Here is an 18,707-nt window from a genome sequence, read left to right on the forward strand (position 1 = left end):
ATGCCAGTCGCCATGTATAAGACTAGGTTTGTTTCCTTTCTCAGTGTGCATGCCAGTCGCCATGTATAAGACTAGTTCCTTTCTCAGTGTGCATGCCAGTCGCCATGTATAAGACTAGTTTTGTTTCCTTTCTCAGTGTGCATGCCAGTCGCCATGTATAAGACTAGGTTTGTTTCCTGTCTCAGTGTGCATGCCAGTCGCCATGTATAAGACTAGGTTTGTTTCCTGTCTCAGTGTGCATGCCAGTCGCCATGTATAAGACTAGTTTTGTTTCCTTTCTCAGTGTGCATGCCAGTCGCCATGTATAAGACTAGTTCCTTTCTCAGTGTGCATGCCAGTCGCCATGTATAAGACTAGTTCCTTTCTCAGTGTGCATGCCAGTCGCCATGTATAAGACTAGTTTTGTTTCCTTTCTCAGTTTGCATGATGTTACGAAGCGGTTTACTCGTATTTGTGGTGATGTGTATTGTTGTAAATAGAATAGACTATAGCGATGGTCAGACATTGGAAAGGGCTATAGGCTGCATACCGTCGCGTTGACCGCAGTTGAACCTTTGTGTAACTGACAAGGTTTTTCACGTGCAAGTAATGCAGGCGACAGCTCACTGGCAATGTCATAGCAAGAACGACTTTGTAAAATCAGTCGCCGTCAAGGAGCCAAGCTCGACTCATGTTTTTCGTAACACGTTAGCAGACGGGCTCCTGTTTTAGGTATCTGACTGAAGAAGGATGAAGACTGACGAACTTTCCCTATCAGCTTACATGATATCTTCCATTTTCATATTCATGCCAGGCCGGCGACTGTACTAAATGTTGGCTTTACACTCTTTTGAGGTATGTTTGAAACCGGTTATATTTTCATGTCATGTTGTCGTATGTGAGAAGAGTGACTGGTTCTGTGTTTAACGTTATTGTGTAGGCCTAAGCTATTGTGCTACACTGCTTAAACATGTGAGGGTTTTACGTAACGTTTTCTTGGCTTTAGAAAACAGGAATTAACGTGTAAATAATTATATTGGCTCATGCAGCTTAATATGTTGGACGAGTGAGTATTTTTATTGTGCGAGTGAAAGAAACTAAAGACAAGTTGATTTATGGACTATAAACTTTACAGTGTTTCCAACTGGGGGGTTTTCATCGCCGGAGGCTGAACTGAACCAGTCAACTGCGGCTTGGTGTACATGACCATGGCATGGAGAGCTGGCAGGGTTCTACAGTTAGCCGCCGAGACGAACTGGAAGGATCAAGGACTACGTCAAGCAATGGTTGCGGTGTCGTGAGGACTGGTGCACCCTTGTCAGTCGTCTGAAGGACTTACAGCCATACCAACATCTTGAAAGCCGAAAGATGGCAGTAGGGTAACGTACAGTAGAATACCTATTCGTCTTACCTGTTAAGCTGCTTTGTTTGAGCCAAAAGGTGTCTGCGTCTTGGACTGTAGAGTTTCTTGCGGTGTTGTCGGCCTAGGGTACTGGTCGAAGCCCGGAAATGATTTTGTGATGTAAAAAGCTTTGTAAACAATAATAATTAGTCTTGGCAGTGTCAAGATCCATTTAACACCAGGTTTTTGCGTGTGTGAGTGAGTGTGCGCTGGTGCCTTGTAAGCTACTGTAGCGGACAACTATTCAGATTACATTCAAGTCTGTAAACAAATACTAAATTTATAGAGTTGTGTAGAGGCATTTATGATTGTCTAAAAACCGGGCTATACCACTCCATAACATCTGGCGCCCAATAAGGGACCATAACATCTGGCGCCCAATAGTGTTTGTTTGACCCTTTATTGTATTGCAGTAAAGCAGTATTGTTTTCTATCTCAAGGCACGTGCGCTTACACGGGTGTGAATGATTGTTTCATTATTGTCCTGTTTGTCCAGTAACATTTTCAAATTTGATTTGATTTTTGATTTGATTTTTGACTGGTATATTCTTGCAAGGCCAAGGTCTTACTCGAGTTTCGTTCATGATATTGTTTTGTACACAGCTTCTGAACATGACCCCTGTATATAATTCTTTTGACTTTTTGGATAATCTCTGATCGAGATTCAGAAAATTTCATCGTTTTATCAACAATTCATTTTCTTTTGAGGAAAGGGGGTGATGTTACGAAGCGGTTTACTCGTATTTGTGGTGATGTGTATTGTTGTAAATAGAATAGACTATAGCGATGGTCAGACATTGGAAAGGGCTATAGGCTGCATACCGTCGCGTTGACCGCAGTTGAACCTTTGTGTAACTGACAAGGTTTTTCACGTGCAAGTAATGCAGGCGACAGCTCACTGGCAATGTCATAGCAAGAACGACTTTGTAAAATCAGTCGCCGTCAAGGAGCCAAGCTCGACTCATGTTTTTCGTAACACGTTAGCAGACGGGCTGCTGTTTTAGGTATCTGACTGAAGAAGGATGAAGACTGACGAACTTTCCCTATCAGCTTACATGATATCTTCCATTTTCATATTCATGCCAGGCCGGCGACTGTACTAAATGTTGGCTTTACACTCTTTTGAGGTATGTTTGAAACCGGTTATATTTTCATGTCATGTTGTCGTATGTGAGAAGAGTGACTGGTTCTGTGTTTAACGTTATTGTGTAGGCCTAAGCTATTGTGCTACACTGCTTAAACATGTGAGGGTTTTACGTAACGTTTTCTTGGCTTTAGAAAACAGGAATTAACGTGTAAATAATTATATTGGCTCATGCAGCTTAATATGTTGGACGAGTGAGTATTTTTATTGTGCGAGTGAAAGAAACTAAAGACAAGTTGATTTATGGACTATAAACTTTACAGTGTTTCCAACTGGAGGGTTTTCATCGCCGGAGGCTGAACTGAACCAGTCAACTGCGGCTTGGTGTACATGACCATGGCATGGAGAGCTGGCAGGGTTCTACAGTTAGCCGCCGAGACGAACTGGAAGGATCAAGGACTACGTCAAGCAATGGTTGCGGTGTCGTGAGGACTGGTGCACCCTTGTCAGTCGTCTGAAGGACTTACAGCCATACCAACATCTTGAAAGCCGAAAGATGGCAGTAGGGTAACGTACAGTAGAATACCTATTCGTCTTACCTGTTAAGCTGCTTTGTTTGAGCCAAAAGGTGTCTGCGTCTTGGACTGTAGAGTTTCTTGCGGTGTTGTCGGCCTAGGGTACTGGTCGAAGCCCGGAAATGATTTTGTGATGTAAAAAGCTTTGTAAACAATAATAATTAGTCTTGGCAGTGTCAAGATCCATTTAACACCAGGTTTTTGCGTGTGTGAGTGAGTGTGCGCTGGTGCCTTGTAAGCTACTGTAGCGGACAACTATTCAGATTACATTCAAGTCTGTAAACAAATACTAAATTTATAGAGTTGTGTAGAGGCATTTATGATTGTCTAAAAACCGGGCTATACCACTCCATAACACATGCCAGTCGCCATGTATAAGACTAGTTTGTTTCCTTTCTCAGTGTGCATGCCAGTCGCCATGTATAAGACTAGTTCCTTTCTCAGTTTGCATGCCAGTCGCCATGTATAAGACTAGTTTGTTTCCTTTCTCAGTGTGCATGCCAGTCGCCATGTATAAGACTAGTTCCTTTCTCAGTGTGCATGCCAGTCGCCATGTATAAGACTAGGTTTGTTTCCTTTCTCAGTGTGCATGCCAGTCGCCATGTATAAGACTAGTTTGTTTCCTTTCTCAGTGTGCATGCCAGTCGCCATGTATAAGACTAGGTTTGTTTCCTGTCTCAGTGTGCATGCCAGTCGCCATGTATAAGACTAGTTTGTTTCCTTTCTCAGTGTGCATGCCAGTCGCCATGTATAAGACTAGTTCCTTTCTCAGTGTGCATGCCAGTCGCCATGTATAAGACTAGGTTTGTTTCCTTTCTCAGTGTGCATGCCAGTCGCCATGTATAAGACTAGTTTGTTTCCTTTCTCAGTGTGCATGCCAGTCGCCATGTATAAGACTAGGTTTGTTTCCTTTCTCAGTGTGCATGCCAGTCGCCATGTATAAGACTAGTTTGTTTCCTTTCTCAGTGTGCATGCCAGTCGCCATGTATAAGACTAGTTTGTTTCCTTTCTCAGTGTGCATGCCAGTCGCCATGTATAAGACTAGTTTGTTTCCTTTCTCAGTGTGCATGCCAGTCGCCATGTATAAGACTAGTTCCTTTCTCAGTGTGCATGCCAGTCGCCATGTATAAGACTAGTTCCTTTCTCAGTTTGCATGCCAGTCGCCATGTATAAGACTAGTTCCTTTCTCAGTGTGCATGCCAGTCGCCATGTATAAGACTAGTTCCTTTCTCAGTGTGCATGCCAGTCGCCATGTATAAGACTAAGTTTTGTTTCCTTTCTCAGTGTGCATGCCAGTCGCCATGTATAAGACTAGTTCCTTTCTCAGTTTGCATGCCAGTCGCCATGTATAAGACTAGTTTTGTTTCCTTTCTCAGTGTGCATGCCAGTCGCCATGTATAAGACTAGTTCCTTTCTCAGTGTGCATGCCAGTCGCCATGTATAAGACTAGTTCCTTTCTCAGTGTGCATGCCAGTCGCCATGTATAAGACTAGTTTTGTTTCCTTTCTCAGTGTGCATGCCAGTCGCCATGTATAAGACTAGTTCCTTTCTAAGTTTGCATGCCAGTCGCCATGTATAAGACTAGTTTTGTTTCCTTTCTCAGTGTGCATGCCAGTCGCCATGTATAAGACTAGTTCCTTTCTCAGTGTGCATGCCAGTCGCCATGTATAAGACTAGTTTTGTTTCCTTTCTCAGTGTGCATGCCAGTCGCCATGTATAAGACTAGGTTTGTTTCCTTTCTCAGTGTGCATGCCAGTCGCCATGTATAAGACTAGGTTTGTTTCCTTTCTCAGTGTGCATGCCAGTCGCCATGTATAAGACTAGGTTTGTTTCCTTTCTCAGTGTGCATGCCAGTCGCCATGTATAAGACTAGGTTTGTTTCCTTTCTCAGTGTGCATGCCAGTCGCCATGTATAAGACTAGTTTTGTTTCCTTTCTCAGTGTGCATGCCAGTCGCCATGTATAAGACTAGTTTGTTTCCTTTCTCAGTGTGCATGCCAGTCGCCATGTATAAGACTAGTTCCTTTCTCAGTTTGCATGCCAGTCGCCATGTATAAGACTAGTTTGTTTCCTTTCTCAGTGTGCATGCCAGTCGCCATGTATAAGACTAGTTTTGTTTCCTGTCTCAGTGTGCATGCCAGTCGCCATGTATAAGACTAGTTCCTTTCTCAGTTTGCATGCCAGTCGCCATGTATAAGACTAGTTTGTTTCCTTTCTCAGTGTGCATGCCAGTCGCCATGTATAAGACTAGTTTTGTTTCCTGTCTCAGTGTGCATGCCAGTCGCCATGTATAAGACTAGTTTTGTTTCCTTTCTCAGTGTGCATGCCAGTCGCCATGTATAAGACTAGGTTTGTTTCCTGTCTCAGTGTGCATGCCAGTCGCCATGTATAAGACTAGTTTTGTTTCCTTTCTCAGTGTGCATGCCAGTCGCCATGTATAAGACTAGTTCCTTTCTCAGTGTGCATGCCAGTCGCCATGTATAAGACTAGGTTTGTTTCCTTTTTCAGTGTGCATGCCAGTCGCCATGTATAAGACTAGTTTTGTTTCCTTTCTCAGTGTGCATGCCAGTCGCCATGTATAAGACTAGTTTTGTTTCCTTTCTCAGTGTGCATGCCAGTCGCCATGTATAAGACTAGTTCCTTTCTCAGTGTGCATGCCAGTCGCCATGTATAAGACTAGTTCCTTTCTCAGTGTGCATGCCAGTCGCCATGTATAAGACTAGTTTTGTTTCCTTTCTCAGTGTGCATGCCAGTCGCCATGTATAAGACTAGTTTTGTTTCCTTTCTCAGTGTGCATGCCAGTCGCCATGTATAAGACTAGTTCCTTTCTCAGTGTGCATGCCAGTCGCCATGTATAAGACTAGTTTGTTTCCTTTCTCAGTGTGCATGCCAGTCGCCATGTATAAGACTAGGTTTGTTTCCTGTCTCAGTGTGCATGCCAGTCGCCATGTATAAGACTAGTTCCTTTCTCAGTGTGCATGCCAGTCGCCATGTATAAGACTAGTTTTGTTTCCTTTCTCAGTGTGCATGCCAGTCGCCATGTATAAGACTAGTTCCTTTCTCAGTGTGCATGCCAGTCGCCATGTATAAGACTAGTTCCTTTCTCAGTTTGCATGCCAGTCGCCATGTATAAGACTAGTTCCTTTCTCAGTGTGCATGCCAGTCGCCATGTATAAGACTAGTTCCTTTCTCAGTGTGCATGCCAGTCGCCATGTATAAGACTAGTTCCTTTCTCAGTGTGCATGCCAGTCGCCATGTATAAGACTAGTTCCTTTCTCAGTGTGCATGCCAGTCGCCATGTATAAGACTAGTTCCTTTCTAAGTTTGCATGCCAGTCGCCATGTATAAGACTAGTTTTGTTTCCTTTCTCAGTGTGCATGCCAGTCGCCATGTATAAGACTAGTTCCTTTCTCAGTGTGCATGCCAGTCGCCATGTATAAGACTAGGTTTGTTTCCTTTCTCAGTGTGCATGCCAGTCGCCATGTATAAGACTAGTTTGTTTCCTTTCTCAGTGTGCATGCCAGTCGCCATGTATAAGACTAGGTTTGTTTCCTTTCTCAGTGTGCATGCCAGTCGCCATGTATAAGACTAGTTTTGTTTCCTGTCTCAGTGTGCATGCCAGTCGCCATGTATAAGACTAGTTTGTTTCCTTTCTCAGTGTGCATGCCAGTCGCCATGTATAAGACTAGTTTTGTTTCCTTTCTCAGTTTGCATGCCAGTCGCCATGTATAAGACTAGTTTGTTTCCTTTCTCAGTGTGCATGCCAGTCGCCATGTATAAGACTAGTTCCTTTCTCAGTGTGCATGCCAGTCGCCATGTATAAGACTAGTTTGTTTCCTTTCTCAGTGTGCATGCCAGTCGCCATGTATAAGACTAGTTTTGTTTCCTGTCTCAGTGTGCATGCCAGTCGCCATGTATAAGACTAGTTTTGTTTCCTGTCTCAGTGTGCATGCCAGTCGCCATGTATAAGACTAGTTTGTTTCCTTTCTCAGTGTGCATGCCAGTCGCCATGTATAAGACTAGTTTTGTTTCCTTTCTCAGTTTGCATGCCAGTCGCCATGTATAAGACTAGTTTGTTTCCTTTCTCAGTGTGCATGCCAGTCGCCATGTATAAGACTAGTTCCTTTCTCAGTGTGCATGCCAGTCGCCATGTATAAGACTAGTTTGTTTCTCAGTGTGCATGCCAGTCGCCATGTATAAGACTAGTTCCTTTCTCAGTTTGCATGCCAGTCGCCATGTATAAGACTAGTTCCTTTCTCAGTGTGCATGCCAGTCGCCATGTATAAGACTAGTTTGTTTCTCAGTGTGCATGCCAGTCGCCATGTATAAGACTAGTTCCTTTCTCAGTTTGCATGCCAGTCGCCATGTATAAGACTAGTTTTGTTTCCTTTCTCAGTGTGCATGCCAGTCGCCATGTATAAGACTAGTTTTGTTTCCTGTCTCAGTGTGCATGCCAGTCGCCATGTATAAGACTAGTTCCTTTCTCAGTTTGCATGCCAGTCGCCATGTATAAGACTAGGTTTGTTTCCTTTCTCAGTGTGCATGCCAGTCGCCATGTATAAGACTAGTTTTGTTTCCTTTCTCAGTGTGCATGCCAGTCGCCATGTATAAGACTAGTTCCTTTCTCAGTTTGCATGCCAGTCGCCATGTATAAGACTAGGTTTGTTTCCTGTCTCAGTGTGCATGCCAGTCGCCATGTATAAGACTAGTTTTGTTTCCTGTCTCAGTGTGCATGCCAGTCGCCATGTATAAGACTAGTTCCTTTCTCAGTTTGCATGCCAGTCGCCATGTATAAGACTAGGTTTGTTTCCTTTCTCAGTGTGCATGCCAGTCGCCATGTATAAGACTAGTTTTGTTTCCTGTCTCAGTGTGCATGCCAGTCGCCATGTATAAGACTAGTTCCTTTCTCAGTGTGCATGCCAGTCGCCATGTATAAGACTAGTTCCTTTCTCAGTGTGCATGCCAGTCGCCATGTATAAGACTAGTTCCTTTCTCAGTGTGCATGCCAGTCGCCATGTATAAGACTAGTTTGTTTCCTTTCTCAGTGTGCATGCCAGTCGCCATGTATAAGACTAGGTTTGTTTCCTTTCTCAGTGTGCATGCCAGTCGCCATGTATAAGACTAGTTTGTTTCCTTTCTCAGTGTGCATGCCAGTCGCCATGTATAAGACTAGTTTTGTTTCCTTTCTCAGTGTGCATGCCAGTCGCCATGTATAAGACTAGTTTTGTTTCCTTTCTCAGTGTGCATGCCAGTCGCCATGTATAAGACTAGTTTTGTTTCCTTTCTCAGTGTGCATGCCAGTCGCCATGTATAAGACTAGTTTGTTTCCTTTCTCAGTGTGCATGCCAGTCGCCATGTATAAGACTAGTTTTGTTAAGGTCTATCGCAGTAAACATGGAGAAGGTTCCAAAAGCTTATGTCTATGCACATTTGTTTCTTCAAATCTTGTAAAAAGTAGTGCTGTTTACCGTCCCAACAGCCGATATGGCTATCTGGGACCTCTGCAAGGTTTTTTCTTTCTCAATATTATACGTTATTTGCGTGTTTGACCAAAATATGACATTTTACACAGATCGAGACAGTCATTGTTCTCCGAGACCGCGCTAGCGGTCGAGGTGAACAATGACTGTCGAGATCTGTGTAAAATGTCATATTTTGGTCAAACACGCAAATAACATTTATGTATCGATCGAATTCCTTTCAGGTACTTATGACTTTGTTGTTGTTTTGACGAGTGAACGAGCACACACACACATGCATGCAATCCACATGTATGCAATCAAACACATAAGCTTCATAATTATTTGGGCGTTTCAGGTTGACCGAAACTTCAAAGGAACTACAAAACACACGTCATGTACTCACTTTGTTGTTGTTTTGACATTGAACAGCACACACACATGCAATCAAACACATGACGTTTTTTTTTTTTTTTGAGTTCCTTTGAAGTTTCGGTCAACCTGAAAAGCCAAATTATAAAGTTTTGTCGGCCTCTGACGTCACATGACTCAAAGAAGGGAAATCCAATCTCCAATCGATACATACATGGTTGTCTCGGTTTTGAAAACCTTGTTTCATTTGGATCTATCAATCTTGTTAAACAAAACTGATTTACTTTTAAAAAGTTTAAAAACATCTTGTTCGGATGACGTCCCGGAATAAAACCTTCGGAGTACTTGCTCTTTAACGTTTGTCGCGAATTTCTTGTTCGTCCACACACTTGATAAGAATCCCGGAATAAAACCCTCGGAGTACTTGCTCTGTAACGTTTGTCGCGAATTTCTTGTACGTCCACACACTTGATAAGAATCCCGGAATAAAACCTTCAGAGCATCTGCAGTGTAGCGTTTGTCAGGAATAGCGTTTACGTCCACACACTTAATGGTTCCAAGAATAGTCAGGAACTTTCTCTCCGTTGACACAAAGCAAGATGGCCAAATATGTGTCACGATAATCGATGTCTGCTGACGATATAATGATGCCCCCCAGGAAAATCAAGACATTTCTGTGTTGACATGCAAACAGGGTGTTAAAATACCGAGGGTTGCACCAGGCTACTCCATCATAAAGCGAGGTAAGAGATGATAGTCATTGGTGTAGACTGATTTGTATCTTCCGCTGCTGCAGGACCACTCAACCGCGACTGGTTATCTGGGGTCTGTACTTAGTAATATCGTACTGTGTATTTTAACAAAATTGTTTTTGTTTATAGTGCTGTTCTTAGTTCCGAGTTGTTATTCAAGTCCGTCCCTCTGAGGGTCACTACAGGACAAGCCCCCCCCCCCCCCCCCCCCTCCAATACCACTCCCGAAACAACAAAAACGTGAAATGTATAAGTAACGGCGGGGTTGCAAATGCTATATTATTACTAACGAGCGTCATCGCTTCAGTGGAGACTTTTAAACATAGTTGCCATAATCTTCTTCTTCTTCTTCTGCGTTCATGGGCTGCAACTCCCACGTACACTCGTGTTTTTTGCACGAGTGGGGGTTTACGTGTATGACCGTTTTTACCCCGCCATTTAGGCAGCCATACGTCGCTTTCGGAGGATGTCGCCATAATGATAAACAATTGACTGAACGACCGAACAGAGGGTAAAGCACATTCAGGAATGGAACTTCACCAGCTTGTATGTAAACTTCTTGACACAATGGCTGGTTGGTTATCATTTTGTAACGTCCCGTCAACCGATATGGCTATCCGGGACCGATATGGCTATCCGGGACCGATGTGGCTATCCGGGACCGATATGGCTATCCGGGACCGATGTGGCTATCCGGGACCGATGTGGCTATCCGGGACCGATGTGGCTATCCGGGACCGATGTGGCTATCCGGGACCGATGTGGCTATCCGGGACCGATGTGGCTATCCGGGACCGATGTGGCTATCCGGGACCGATGTGGCTATCCGGGACCGATGTGGCTATCCGGGACCGATATGGCTATCCGGGACCGATGTGGCTATCCGGGACCGATGTGGCTATCCGGGACCGATATGGCTATCCGGGACCGATGTGGCTATCCGGGACCGATGTGGCTATCCGGGACCGATGTGGCTATCCGGGACCGATGTGGCTATCCGGTACCAATATGGCTATCCGGGACCGATATGGCTATCCGGGACCGATGTGGCTATCCGGGACCGATGTGGCTATCCGGGACCGATGTGGCTATCCGGGACCGATGTGGCTATCCGGGACCGATATGGCTATCCGGGACCGATGTGGCTATCCGGGACCGATGTGGCTATCCGGGACCGATATGGCTATCCGGGACCGATGTGGCTATCCGGGACCGATGTGGCTATCCGGGACCGATATGGCTATCCGGGACCGATGCCAGTGTGTTTCTTTTCTCAGTTCACATGGCAGTCTCCGTGTTTGAAACTATTTACAGTTAGGTCTATCACTGTAAACGAAGGGTTTTTGAAATATACCTGTTTACACTCGTTACTCCAATTCTTGGTAACAAATCTTGATCTCCTTCAAAAAGTGAAAAATCCTCACCGAAGGTACTAGACGCTAACCTGATATCAGAACCGACAAGAAAATTGGTTGATTAAAATCAACATGGCCGAAGCAATGTTTTCATAAAAGAAGCGGTATTGTACGGGCACATGTACGGGCGGGGATGTAGCTCAGTCGGTAGCGCGCTGGATTTGTATCCAGTTGGCCGCTGTCAGCGTGAGTTCGTCCCCACGTTCGGCGAGAGATTTATTTCTCCGAGTCAACTTTGTGTGCCGACTCTCCTCGGTGTCCGAACACACCCGTGTGTACACGCAAGCACAAGACCAAGTGCGCACGAAAAAGATCCTGTAATCCATGTCAGAGTTCGGTGGGTTATAGAAACACGAAAATACCCAGCATGCTTCCTCTGAAAACGGCGTATGGCTGCCTAAATGGCGGGGTAAAAAACGGTCATACACGTAAAATTCCACTCGTGCAAAAAACACGAGTGTACGTGGGAGTTTCAGCCCACGTACGCAGAAGAAGTACGGGCACATGTTGAATTTGGGTTACATGTGTTGCAAAGTATTTGAAAATCCGTAGGCATAAAAACATGCAAAGAAGAGTGATAGGTCCCTGTTGTGAATATAGTCAAGTGGATAAATTAATTACTTATGTTTCACACTAGTTTTGCTGTTACAGCAGTCCCTCTCATGAACGGACACCCTTGGGCCAGTACATTGCAGGTGGCCGGTCACGGGAGAGCCCCCACCCCCACCCCCATCACACACACTCAGGCACACTGAGTATGACGGACTGAGTGAGTCTTTGCTACTGGTGAACGAGCTCTACTTGTCCTAAAACAATAAGGTCAAACTACTACAACTTATAACTGAAAGGAAAAAACTATCCTGTAAAAATGACGTTAAATCTACGGTGTCAGAAAAAGAGAGATAAAAGAAATCCTCAAATTCCTGAGGATACAGGCACCCCATGAAAGCAGCCATGAACATACTCACAGAGGCACACATGCTTGTGCAGATACTTTGCAAAAATATGAATTGAAAACCTGCATATGTGGTAATTTTGTGTGTGTGTGTGTGTGGCTTTATTGAATACTTCAGGCAGTGACTTTTCCCTGTCCAGTTTTCTCTTTCGTCTCTCTTACCCCTCGCTTACCCACCCCCACCCCCTTACCCTCCACTCCCTTTACCCAGCCCCGACAGCACACATTTGTAATCTGCAAGGCAGAGTACACATTTTCTAAAAGGAAGACTACTCTTCTTCAATTATATCCAGAGATCTTCCAGCTGTCTCCAGCATAAGCCAAGTGGTCGAGTCTTATACCCCCTTTCCACACAACCGTTCTAGGTCCCGTTCCCGTACCGACCAAGGAACGGTGCAGGCACGGGAGGGATCGGAACAGAACCGCAATGAACGTAACTGATCGTTAACGGAACTGCTTTGAACGGTAGGGTCGGTAGGGACGGCTGAGTTTGGGCTGCATGTTCAAATTTTTAGCCGTTCCCCTCCCGATCAGAATGAACTGTAATGGAACCTCAACCCATCGGTAACGGAACGCTTGGATCGTTAAAGGAACTTAAAACAACGGTAACGCAACGGTAGCGCTCTCACACACTGAGTTGTCATACCCGCATTCCACACATCCGTTCTAGGTCCCGTTCCCTTACCGACCAAGGATGGCTGCCACTATGGTCAGACGCTGCTGAAAGATGCCAAAAAACGGCCGTTTGCGCAGCGTTCCATTGTTGTGGCAGCATTCCTTGGTTGGTACGGGAACGGGACAAAGAACGGTTGTGTGAAATGGGGGTACATGTATAAATTTTGACACCGACAAACTGAAGAATGAACAGATCTATGAGGTAACCGTCTCAATGGTCGAGGCTCAGGAAACAAAGAGTATATATGGCCTGGGGCGATTGTAGCTTCCCTTCTTCGTGTCCGATAGACAAGGACAATAAATAGTAGAGCATAGTGCAATTTCATCATTGGCATCTTCTCCACTGAAAGCTATAACCCAAAGACTGAAGACCAAAGTGCTTTACCCCACTTCTGACCCGAATCACCCCCCTCCTGCTAGGTACACGTGCACTCAAGTTAACCTCTGCTTTGACCTGTGTGCCAGGAGTCGGATGAGAGAGAGAGAGAGCGAGAGCGAGAGAGAGAGACACACACACACATAGACAGAGACAGACATAGAAAGACAGAAGCGGAGAGACTTATAGGGAGACACAGACAAAGACATACAGAGAGAGAGAGAGAGAGAGAGAGAGAGAGAGAGAGAGAGAGAGAGAGAGAGAGAGAGAGAGAGAGAGAAACAAAAAACTATAACTGATCTCGTGAGAACGGTAACAAAACGAGACATGTCACCTCTCCGAATGCATTCCAATAGATGACCGCTTTCTTTCTTTATTTGGTGTTTAACGTCGTTTTCAACCACGAAGGTTATATCGCGACGGGGAAAGGGGGGAGATGGGATAGAACCACTTGTCAATTGTTTCTTGTTCACAAAAGCACTAATCAAAAATTTGCTCCAGGGGCTTGCAACGTAGTACAATGTATTACCTTACTGGGAGAATGCAAGTTTCCAGTACAAAGGACTTAACATTTCTTACATACTGCTTGACTAAAATCTTTACAAAAATGGACCATATTCTATACAAGAAACACTTAACAAGGGTAAAAGGAGAAACAGAATCCGTTAGTCGCCTCTTACGACATGCTGGGGAGCATCGGGTAAATTCTTCCCCCTAACCCGCGTTTTTTTTATAACATTATTGGCACATGTAAACAATATGAATTAATTATTGAACGCTACGTATATGGCAGCCTTTAATTCTGTCGATAAATGTCTTTGATGACGTCATATCCGGCTTTTTGTAAAAGTTGAGGCAGAACTGTCACACTCACACCCTCATTTTTCAATCAAATTGATTGACATTTTGGCAAAGCAATCTTCGACGAAGGCCGGACTTTGGTATTGCATTTCAGCTTGATGGCTTAAAATATAATTAATGAATTTGGTCATTAAAAATCGGAAACTTGTCATTAATTTTTTCTTTAAACGATCCAAAAACAATTTCATCTTATTCTTCGTCATTTTCTGATTCCAAAAACATATACATATGTTATATTTGGATTACAAACAAGCTCTGAAAATTAAAACAATTAAAATTATGATTGAAATTAATTGTCAGAAAGCGATTTAGAAACAATTTCATTTTATTCCTTGTCGGTCCCCGATTCCAAAAACATATAGATATGATATGTTTGGATTAAAAACAAACTCAGTACGCTAAAAAGAATAGAGATCATGGCCCAGAAACTTCTCCGCTACAGCGTGACTCCAAGGCTTATCCTGTGGATTATCAACTTTCTCGTTAACAGAACCCAGTCAGTCCGCTTTCAGACAGCTCTCTCTTCCCTTAGGTCCACCTCCATAGGCTCTCCACAGGGTACAGTTATCTCCCATGTGTTGTTCACACTCTACACTAAGGACTGCAGTGGCACTGACTCCACCCTTCTTATCAAATATTCAGATGATACAGCGCTAGAAGATCTGTCCAATAGTGACGCAACTTACTTTGCAGAAGTAGAACGTTTCAACGCCTGGTGTAAAGACAACTTTTTAGACCTAAATGAGACAAAGACCAAAGAACTTCTGATAGACTTTAGAAGAAACCCTGCCCCTGTCCCTGACCTGATGATTGATGGTGTGACTGTTGAGCGTGTGACTGAATATAAGTATCTTGGCACAGTTATCGATGATAAGCTGTCCTTCAATGCAAACACCACCCTCATACACAAAAAATGTCAGTCACGCATCTACTGCCTTCAGAAACTTAGGAAGTTGAATGTGAACCCTTCTATCCTTCAAACTTTCTACCGCTCTTTCATCGAGTCTGTCATCACTTTTGGTTTTGTGTCCTGGTATGGAGGTCTGAGTGTGAAGAACAGGAATGTCTTAGTGCGAATGGTGAATGTGATTGGCAGGCAGCAAGCAAGTGTGGAGTCCCTGTATGAAAAGCGTGTGGTGAGAAAGAGTAGGCGGATTGCTTCAGATAGGTCCCATGTCCTTGCCCACCTCTATGAACTCCTTCCCTCTGGCCGTAGACTTCGCACGCACAAAGCTAGGACACTCAGGCTGCAAAACAGCTTCATCCCCAAATCCATCACCCTTGGCAACATGTAAACACATCCACATACCCGACTCAGCCCCTCTTCTGCCAGTGCAATCAGTAGTAATGTACATGTATGTATTGGTTTTATGTACGTCCGTATATTTTCTGTGATATATTGTATGCTATGATTTTTTGTTTTTTTGTTTGTTTTTGCAATGATGTTTAGCCATAGTCCGTTATACGCGTAGGTGTGCGAGAATATGTAAGCGCAGTGCTTTTAAAGATGTCCATGTGGGAATCTGTAAGTGGGCGTAGTCGAATGTCCATGTGGGAATGTGTAAGTGGAGCATATAAGAATGCCCATGTGTGAATGTGTAAGTGGAGCGTATAAGAATGTGTAAGTGGAGCGTGGTCGAATGTCCATGTGTGAATGGGTATGTTGAGCGTATAAGAATGTCCATGTGTGCGATGTGTAAGTGAGACATGGATGTGTTCATGACTGAATGCGTAAGCACAATGCAAGGAATGGCCAGAGAGGTATGTGAGAGGTGTGTTTATAACCTGCCCTGTTATATAGTGCTATATGTCTTATGTAAAAACAATGGCCTGTCTGTATTATTGTTATGTACCACGCCTGAATTTCTCTATGAGATAATAAAGTATTCTTATTCTTATTCTTATTCTTACTGCACTATTCTGGCTTGTCGATTTCACAGCCTTTGCCACGAGCTGTGGACTGACGAACCTACGAGTATGCGGTCTTGGTGAAAAAACGCAGTGCGTTCAGTTTCATTCTGTGAGTTCGACAGCTTGACTAAATGTTGTTATTTCGCCTTACGCGACTTTTTTTTTATTTTTTTTTTTAAACCCATGACAGGTTTAGAGGTGGATTTTTTTCCAACATTTTTTATTCACGTGTGTCTGTGGTTGTTGTTGCTGCCGTTTTTCCTGCTTTCTTTTTTAATGGGGGGTGGGGGGGGGGATAGACGAAGCTATAACAAATAAAGTAACGAAGAAGCTATAACAAATGAAGTAACGAAGAAGCTATTTGGAGAAGTTTTCTAGTGAATTCAACACTAGTATCGTGTTTGATTTAAAACAGAAATGTCTTCGAACCTTTTTGCTGAAGCATTTCGTAAACTTGTTATGCGTGAACCATGCACGCCGGACGACAAACAACTGACAAACAGGTAACAAACAACTGACAAACAGGTAACAAACAACTGACAAACAGGTAACAAACAACTGACAAACAGGTAACAAACAACTGACAAACAGGTAACAAACAACTGACAAACAGGTAACAAACAACTGACAAACAGGTAACAAACAACTGACAAACAGGTAACAAACAACTGACAAACAGGTAACAAACAACTGACAAACAGGTAACAAACAACTGACAAACAGGTAACAAACAACTGACAAACAGGTAACAAACAACTGACAAACAGGTAACAAACAACTGACAAACAGGTAACAAACAACTGACAAACAGGTAACAAACAACTGACAAACAGGTAACAAACAACTGACAAACAGGTAACAAACAACTGACAAACAACTGACAAACAGGTAACAAACAACTGACAAACAGGTAACAAACAACTGACAAACAGGTGACAAACAACTGACAAACAGGTGACAAACAACTGACAAACAGGTAACAAACAACTGACAAACAGGTGACAAACAACTGACAAACAGGTAACAAACAACTGACAAACAGGTGACAAACAACTGACAAACAGGTAACAAACAACTGACAAACAGGTGACAAGCAACTGACAAACAGGTAACAAACAACTGACAAACAGGTAACCATTTCGAAAGAATATTATTTTCAGTTCTTCACCGCACCTTTTAAGACAACAATAAAATAAGGCCACAATTAGCTTCTGAAAGAAATGGAGTCCGGCACTGAAAATTCTCCCAAGATCAAAACGGAATCAATCAAAGTCATGGCAAAAGGTACAAAAGTCAAACGCTTTGTCCTGTTGAGGTTTGTGTTGGACGCAGGACAGGTAAAAATAGACTGCAAATATCCATGAATTGTTTTTTTTAACAATTTAGCCTCTATTTAGCTTTCAAGAAAAAACAATTGGGTTCTGTTCGTGTGTGTTTGGTGTAAAACAAGTTGAATTCTGCACTAAAAATATTCCGAAGTTCAAAGTAGAAACAATCCATCAATAAGGGACACGCAGCACACAATAACCTTTCAAACACCGTCACGCTTTTCACGTTTGTTGCTACAGACCAAAACGTGTTTGTGCAGAGGGTTTCTTAGTTTTCATAAAACATTCGGTCACCACAGCACGTCATGCATTACAGGTGAAGTATTACTTTGTGTTCGAAGTCAACAGCGTTGATGTATGTGTTGTCTTGGAAATGAATTGCGTCCCCAAGAGTTCGCTGCTCCATAGCATGTCGTCAGTGGCATGTGAACTGATGCTTTTGTGTGAGATACAAAGCATGCACGCGTGAACTAATGCTTTTGTGTGGGATACAAAGGAAGCATGTTTTATATGTTTTGATTCAGTTGTTGTCGTGGCGATGAATTGTGTCGCTCCAAGTTTGTGACGCCACTGCATGTCGGCATCAATACCTCAATAAGCTTATTGCAGGCGTCTTAATGCTTCCGTGTAAGATGCACTAGTGAACTAATGCATTTGTGTAGAATACAAAGGATTTGAATTTTTTAAATTCAGGTGTAGTCTTTGAAATGGCTTTAGGGCTCTCCCCTCCCCTCCCTCCCCCCCCCCCCCTTCCCCTCTCTTTGCGCCTTTTCAAAACAGTTCTCCATTCCCATGTAAAAGTCTGGCCAAATTTGCGACGGTCAGTCGAACTGGTTTCACGAGAAAGAGTGTGCCTTTTACTAGTTACCTGTGGATTTTTCCTTGGTTGCAAGATTTCGTGTAGTGTGTTAAAATAGGTTTGGTGTTCTGAACATATTTTGCAGAATAATGAAACGACAGAATTGTTGGTCATGTGTAGATGCGCTCGACAAAAACACTCACACATACACACACACGTATACTCACAACCACACACACAATACACAGTCAGTGACACACACACACACACACACACACACACACACACACACACACACACACACACACACGTATACTCACAAACACGCACACAATACAGAGGATCAGATGCCCCCACTTACGCACACACACACACACACACACACACACACACACACACACACAAAAACACACACACACACACATACATATATCAACGACACTGCAGGTAATGATTCTTTGCATTTGCAAAACAAGTAATTACCTGTACATCACATGACATTATTGTATGCATACGAACCGATGTAGGAAAAAAGTCGTAAACAACCACCAACTCATAAAATAGAAACAAGCCGGGCAAAAATGTGTGGGTTTATCAAACAAGGAGATAGTGCTCATTTGCGTTACCATCATATTTTAAACATTCTTTGCCTTCGTGTTTATCCACGAAGAACATTTCAAATGGAAACCAAAAAAAAGAGAAAATCCGTTGGTTATCAAACGAGGAGACAATGTTTATTCGCTTTACTATTTTATTTCAATGTTT

General features: G+C 43.4%; 1 long non-coding RNA gene across 1 annotated transcript; it reads left to right on the forward strand.

Annotated features, from left to right (window-relative positions):
- The first annotated feature begins 430 nt into the window (after positions 1-430).
- Positions 431-3,231, forward strand: LOC138952326 (uncharacterized). Its single transcript, XR_011451346.1, has 2 exons — positions 431-2,508; positions 2,789-3,231. It is a non-coding gene; the product is annotated as an uncharacterized lncRNA (long non-coding RNA).
- The last annotated feature ends 15,476 nt before the right edge of the window (positions 3,232-18,707 follow it).

The sequence above is a fragment of the Littorina saxatilis genome, linkage group LG17, assembly GCF_037325665.1.
Source record: "Littorina saxatilis isolate snail1 linkage group LG17, US_GU_Lsax_2.0, whole genome shotgun sequence".
NCBI classification, from domain to species: domain Eukaryota; kingdom Metazoa; phylum Mollusca; class Gastropoda; order Littorinimorpha; family Littorinidae; genus Littorina; species Littorina saxatilis.